The sequence below is a fragment of the Atta colombica genome, unplaced genomic scaffold (genome assembly GCF_001594045.1).
Source record: "Atta colombica isolate Treedump-2 unplaced genomic scaffold, Acol1.0 scaffold27, whole genome shotgun sequence".
NCBI classification, from domain to species: domain Eukaryota; kingdom Metazoa; phylum Arthropoda; class Insecta; order Hymenoptera; family Formicidae; genus Atta; species Atta colombica.
Genome location: NW_017259370.1, coordinates 3,919,309 through 3,927,216, shown reverse-complemented (window position 1 = coordinate 3,927,216; position 7,908 = coordinate 3,919,309). Strand labels below are relative to the sequence as shown.

The 7,908-nt window shown below is 30.7% G+C and overlaps 1 pseudogene; it reads left to right on the top strand.

Annotated features, from left to right (window-relative positions):
- Positions 1 to 263: 263 nt before the first annotated feature.
- Positions 264 to 4,214, top strand: LOC108689479 (annotated as a pseudogene).
- The last annotated feature ends 3,694 nt before the right edge of the window (positions 4,215 to 7,908 follow it).

The following is a 7,908-nucleotide window of genomic DNA, read 5'->3' as shown; positions in this document are numbered from 1 at the left end:
TATATATATATATATATATATATCATTTACTTTCTAATTTAGTATATAATAATTTAATATTAGTATTTGCCGCATGTAGTACACCTATTTATCTCTTCGTGCCAATCTGGCCTCGCATATTTGATATAATTTTGGCTATAAACAATTCCCGATCACGCTCTGCAGCGATTTATACTGCAAAAGAATATTTTGTTGATCAAGAAAAGTTTTCCTACTTAATTCTTTTGCATACGAACTCCGCCACATGTATAGGGGCAACTACAATGGTAGCAACAGGCACGATGCTGATAGCATACCTCAAATATATTTGTGGAATGTTTAGCATTGCAAGGTAGAATTCGGGACAATTATATGTTTTATAAGTGAAATCTATTCTTTATTCTCAATGATATTTAAAAAGATTAAGTACTTACAGAAAAAAATATGTATTCATACAGTTTCCGTATTAAGAAGGCAATGGCAATTAATATGCAACAAGATGTTAATGAAGAAAAAATGGTTACAATTTATAAAGAAATAATCTGTGCGATAGATATTCATCGCAAAGCTACAGAGTCAGTACATATTCTGCAATATCTGTATAATGCTCTATTAATTTTGTTTTATTTCTGAAGGTTTTTTCAAGTCTTTATAAAGAGTTTTGAAAGATCTTTCTTCTGTTTAATAAGCGGCTGGTATGATTTGCTTAACCAGCACTCTTGTTCAAATAAGTTTTATTTTTTGTTATTAAATGTATCTTTCCATGAAAGATACAGTTTTCAAGACATTATAAAATTAAATAAAGAATCTTTAATTAGATCAGTTATGGAAAAACAATTTTCATTAAAAATAAATTCATTCGAAAACTCATGATTACTCTTCCTTTTTTTTATAATTGTAAGATATGTGCATTATTCGCATATATCACAAAAATAATACAGGTCTAATATGCGCAACCAATAAAGAAAATAATTTATTATGTAATACAATCTATAATTTTTCTTAAGGAATTACAGAAAAATTACAAACTTTCTTGCTTGTAAAAAGTTAAAATACACGTATAACATATGTTTTATATTTTTTAGATCATATCATATAATAGTACAGAGCAACTTTTATTACAACTTATATACATAAGTGTCCTCTATATATATATGTTTTTGTCCAATTATACCGTACAAGATATTACAGATCACAATGAATACGTATTTGTTACAGTGTAAGAGACATTTATATCGCACGTTCATACTTATGTCATTTTATAAATTCTTGTAACAAAATGAGTTAACAAAAGTATTCAAAAATATTACTACAGAGTGCGTCACCAAAATCGGGACAAATTTTAATTTAAATTTTTCGCTATATATTCCTCCGTCGGAGATTGTTATTGGCGTCCGAGAAAGCCTGATGCTTCTAATAAACAGTCATTTTCAAAATGTGATATTAAAATCAAGTGCGGAGAATAATCGAAGAACCGCCGATCATCGAAGGCTCAGCAACGGAAATAATTCGGTTCTTTGGATACTTGAGATCGACCGTTTATGATATTGTAGCAAAATATACGGCTTTAGAACAGTTTAACAAATGTTCCATTATGTCAACGAGAAAAAGTTACTCGAACGAACGCACCGCGAAGACCCCTGCAGTCGTTGAAAGAACTCAAGCTGATTTCGAATGACTCAGGACAATCGTTGCTAAAATTAGCATCAATTGTTGGTGTAAGCGAGCCAACAATACGCCGAAGAGTATTTTCGATACAAATCGTACACATTAAAGATACAACAGATGCTCTCTGCCAAAACAAGCCGAATTGTTTGCTGCAATCTGCTATTGTGTTCTTTGAAAAACGAAGCGTCGAGACGAATCAGGTTCTTTTTTGAAAAAATTTTTACTGTTGATGCCAAATCAATCGGAGGAATGACTGATGTCTACAACTCCAAAGATGTCCCTGTTGTTAGAACGAAATTTCCAATGTTCATGTGCTAGGTGTTGTATCCAGTGAGGATGATGTCATGTCACCAAATTTCTTTAAAAAGAGGGAAATTGTCATAAAAGAAGTGTATTTGCGCGTTCTGGATATGAAGCTACATTCATCCTTGGATGGAAATTGTGGCATCGGAAAGGCCATATATTTTTCAGCAGAACGGTGCACTGACTTATACTAGTCACTTGATTCAAAATTGGCTCTCAGACAACGTCGACATATTTAGGTTCAAGGAATTCTGGTCTCCAACACCCCAGATTTAAATCCCGTGGACTATTACGTATGCAGCATTGAAAGGGTCATAAACAAGTCTTGGCATCCCAATGTGACGTAATTAAGGACCGCTAATTGAGGCAACATTCGTCGGCATGGACAGCGCTACATTGAAGCGTGCGAACGCTTCGGACCGAGAATAGAAGTCGTCATTCAAGCTATGGGGAATATATCGAATAATTGTGCTCTACAGGGATCTCACAAGTCCCATGTAAAAGGATTTTTTGTATATTTATAATATTTAATTTTTTGTATACTTATAATATTTCATTTTAAAACGTTTTATTTAAAGAAATTGTTTGATTTGTCCGGATTTTGGTGACGCAGCCTGTATTCTTGAATGAACATACTGTAACAATTTATACTATAACAAATTTTTTATTTTTTCATGTTAGGTTTTATATCAATTTAGCATTGTTTTGTAGATATAATGTTGAATGGTATGTAGCTCCGTTACATATACAGAAAATGATATTATTTCTACTGCAAAAGGGTATAAAGACTTTTCATTTGATTCTCGATGGAATATTCGTTGCGTCTATGGAAAGTGCTGCTACGGTAAGAGACATAAAAAAAACTTTTTATCCCCTGCAAATATTATTTAATGGAAAATAATAACATTCACAGTCATTCAACATTTTTGACAACTTTAGAATTATTTAGATAATCAAAAGTAGCTCTATTAAAATAAGTTGATACTGAAATGTAAATTAGCTGATCTAAAAAAATAGAATAAAGAACAGAGAAAACTGTTAAATTGGTATTACACGTATATATTCGTTTGGTGCGTTGCACTCAAGAATATTATATAATAAATCACTTAACATAACTTTCCTTATTTGAAAATGTATTGATGGATTAATCCGAAAAAATGGATTTTTAAAAATTAAATCTCGTTTTGCGTGCAAATTTAGAAATCTATGTCGAACCGCGTTTCGCGGAAAGTTATAAACCCTTGAACAATGAAAGGGATATTTTAATATTAATAAACAAATTAATATATCACTGTAAAAGTTAGTAAAACATACGTGCACATGTAGTGTAGAGTACGTAGATCATGAAGATGTGATCGTAGTATTTCGCAGTTGTGATAGATTTTCTAACTTCGATATAGTCGTTAATTTTAATGCTTAATATCTCGTTTCGCAGGGCAGTCCCGCACTTTTTTCTGTCAGATTCTTTTATTTTATGCAAAAACGTGTCAAACGAGTCAATTTCATCGAAATCAGTCGAAGTGCAGTAGTTCTCCTGAATAATTACAAAAATCAGTAGATATATTAAAACGTTAGTTTTAATAAAAACGTTAGTCTTTGCCGTCCTTATATTCTTCAAAGTTTTTGCGTTATAAGTCTTTTAATAATTTTTCGTGTCCAATGCTAATCAAACAATCAATGCGTAAGAGGCACGAGGAGATTATGAGCTTGCGAAAATCGTACCGATATAATATAAAGACCAGCGACGAAAGAACGATTTATCGACTCTCTCTCTTTTTACAAATTTGCCAATACGAACATAATTTACAAATATTTTGCTAATTTTATGCTATACTTGAAAAGAATTTAAATATCAATTATCACAGTGTAGTACACTAAGATTCAATTATCACCTTATATTGATAATACTTTAAGTAAATTGTACAAAGATTTAGACACCGAACAAAATCAATTTTGAATGTCACTCATAAAGACGGCTCGAAGATAAAAAAATCACAGTTCTTAAACCATGTTACTAACGTCACATCAGTGTCACCCTGAAAAAAAATGTTTCGTTTAGAAAATACAATGGATACGATTTTATCATCGACACGACCATCCAACTCCATCCTATATTGTCCTTCCATTATTTTAATGATCATTCTTCAATACATAGCTTCAATATAGCTTCTAATAGAATGAAACAAAATAAGATATTTTCATTACAGTTGATAGGTACTTCAATATCTTACTTCACTGTTCTCTATTCTACAAGTACGAAATAATAATTGCAAAATAATTAAGATAGATATGTATAAAAGTGAAAGAAATATGAGAAAATAAGGAAGGAGGAGAAGAAAAGGAAGAGAAATGTAAATTAATTTGATCAAAATCGTTTAGTCCTTGATTTTAGATATCGCTTCCTGTAAGTATCGTTTCGACAAGAGGTAAAAATTATTACTTAACTATAAATATAAAAATTGATATGTTATAATTTATTTTAAAAATATAGGATATAAGTTGACATTATACGTTACCAATAATTCACAAGAATGTAATATATTATGTTAGAAGAGATCGAATCTCGTCTGCGTAGTTCTATTATCACATAATTCCTTCACACGAACGAAGTATGCATTTCTTTATGGAAAATAAACCTGTTGCATTATTACTATAATCAAATCGACCGCTTAATCATACTTCTCTTCCAGAATAAAAGTGTGAATTACAATCATGTGTTTTTTTGTATCTGACAATGATATTTCGTTTTGTATTGCATTTAAATGAGGTGGTAAAATTAATTCCTGCCGCTCGCTGCTAGAGAATGCTGACGCCAACGCTGGGGAGTTTCGATTATAAAATCATATGCGTTTAGACATCGCTGAAAGTGATTCAATCTTCATAGGTTAGATTTCTCGATGTCAAAGAGATTTTCAAGATCAACCAATTGAAAATGAATTGCGATAAGTTGTTTTTCCGACACGTGCTCCTTCACTACTTCGACCTTAAGAAAACTGCAATTAAAGCGCATCGCTTATTATCCGAAGTGTAAGGTGATAAAACTCCATCAGAAAAAACATATAGAATTTGGTTTGAACGTTGATTTTGACGTGAGAGACAAAAAACATCCAGGACAGTCGAAAAGATTTGAAAATGTCGATCTGCAAGAATTGCTCGATAAGAATCCAGCTCAAACGCTTTTAGAGTTGTCAAAATCGATAAATATTACTCTAAAAAAATAAATATTACTCTCAAAACGCTTGCGTGCCATGGGAAAGATTCATAAGGAAGGAAGATGGCTACCACATGAGTTGTCAGAAAATGCCATTTTGAATTGTTTGTCTATCGCGATTTCTTTGCTTGCTAGGCAAAGAAAAAACAGTTTTCTGTGTCGCATCGTAACCGACGATGAAAAATGAATTTATTTTAATTCAAGTGGAAATCATAGGCAGATCCCGGCCAACCATCCGCTACAACGCAGAAGAGGAATATTCACGGGCATAAAACCTTGCTCTGCATTTGATAAGACCAGGAGGATGTGCTGTATTACGAGCTCTTGCGTCCAAATGAAATCGTTAGAGCCATTCCACACAAACTTGCATAATCGCACAAACATATGCATAAAGAAAATCATTCAATCGCATTTTACGTTTGTCTTTATGATAGAAATGTGATTGAATAATTTTCTTTATTCATGTGGCTATGCAAATTTATGTGGAATGATCTTTACAGCTGATCGGTACAAACAGCAATTATGCCGATTGAATGACGAGTTGATGCAAAACAGATCATCCACTAACAATTGACGAAAGTCATTTTGTTGCATGATAACATTCGATTTTCACATGTTGCGAAAAGCGTGAAACAGCACTTTTACAGCTTAAATGGGAAATCTCCTCTCGCATACTTTCCAGATTTGGCACTGTCGGATTACCATCTCTTCCGATTGATAGTGCAACACGCACTTACGGACACATACTTCTCCAGTTACGAAGAAGTCCAAAAATGATTGGATGAATAGATTGGCTCGAAAGACACCATATTCTACCGTCACAGGATGGCCCTGTTGTCAGAGAAATGAGAAAAAGTAGTAAAATATGAAAGAAAGTACTTTGATTTCATTCATCTTCGGAATAAATCAATTTTGACAAAAAAACAGTAGGAATTAAGTTCACTAATTAAATTAAGTAATTTAATTTAAAATTTATCTATATAAAAATTATTTCATTGTATTTCAAGTATCTTATTATTTTAACTGTATGATTAAATAATTCAATGATTTTCACATAATAAACAAAATATTAAGTTTCAATTTGTATATATCCGATTTAAATAATACAACGAGATGTATCAGAAAGGACAATAGATTTCTCATATTATTGCAATCTTTTTATTATACGGCAATTTATTAGTTAATCGAAGACATAACATATATACATATATTATAATAAAAATATTAAAAAATTTAATTTTTTTTTAATTTTGTACATTAATTATTACACTAATTTTAGTATAATACGATAAATACAATTATTTTTTACTTAGAATATTTATGACTCTAAAATCCAAATTTACTTAACATTTTCTTTTTATATTATTATTATCCATTTTATTTACAATTAAATACATTTCGTTTAGTATTAAAATTAAAATTGTATAAATAAAATAATTATTTATATATATTATTATAATAAAAGATCACGCAAAAGTTTTCAGAATTAATTTGTAACAGAATAATAATTAATTTTATAACAGAAATAACTAATTTTGCCTTTATTACATAACATCTTTTTAAAAGTATTGGGTTGTCCGGAAAGTTCGTGCCGACTAACCTATATAATTTAATAAATATATACTAAAATTTAAATCTTCTGCGTTTCAATTTTCCTTCAACGTAGAAATTATTTTTTGAAACTTTTCATTGTCCTTATCGTATTTGCAATTAACTTCCTCAGTACAACAAAAACTGTTGTTCTTTCATGTAAACCGAAATCTTCAATCGTGTCAGAAAGAAATGTTCGGAAAAATGGATACACGAAACAGCTGGTTTCTTTTGCACGAAAGCATCTAAGCATCTGTACATCGATCATTAAATGTCAGTATCTTGCTTGGCGTAATTTAAAGCATCCGTCATATATATTTTCGCGACTTCGCTTTAGTTTTTCGCTTTTAGTTCGCTTTAGTTCGCTTTTTTCCTATTTCCGCTAAAAGAAGTTTTGAAGGATTTACCTGCGCGCAAATGTGAAGTCATTGAAAATACGACGAAAATACTGAAAGACCTGTCGAAAAATGATTTTCAGGAATATTGACAAATGTATGTAGTTATCCAAAGGAATTTATATTTGAATAAAATGTTGTGTAAATAACTTATAAAAGGATTAAAATTATTGACGATGTAAAATTAACTTTATTTTCCACTTGATGCAAAAGATGGTATGAAGTACAGATTTTACTTCACGTGAACAGCTTGCGCGACTCTCTGTTAGAAAATAAATGCACAGTTGCACTTCTATGAGAAATAAACATCCGTGCAATTCCTATATTATTGATCGCTTAATTGCTAAAAACTCTTCTTAGAAAAAAGTTATTGAATTTCCAACATTTTCCTGACAGAACTATTTTTCAACTTTAAATTAAATTAGATAATAACAATACAATTTATGGGAAAATGGAAGTTATAAGGTCGAAGGAGGGGATACTGACTTTCGCAGTCAAGGTTCTATCGTCATAGAGTGATGATCTCTATCGAGTCTAAATATTTTCACCTCAATCGGATTCTCTTACTCGCTCTTGGTTTATGGCCTTATTATCAATCAAATCTCGTTCGAATTCAGACAATCTTATACTTTGGAATTCTAATAAGTTATATTATTTTTCAGGTAAATATATTCTATTCTATTGTATATAATATTTTAAATTTTTCATTGTATTATATACATACATACATACATACATACACATATATATATATATATATAT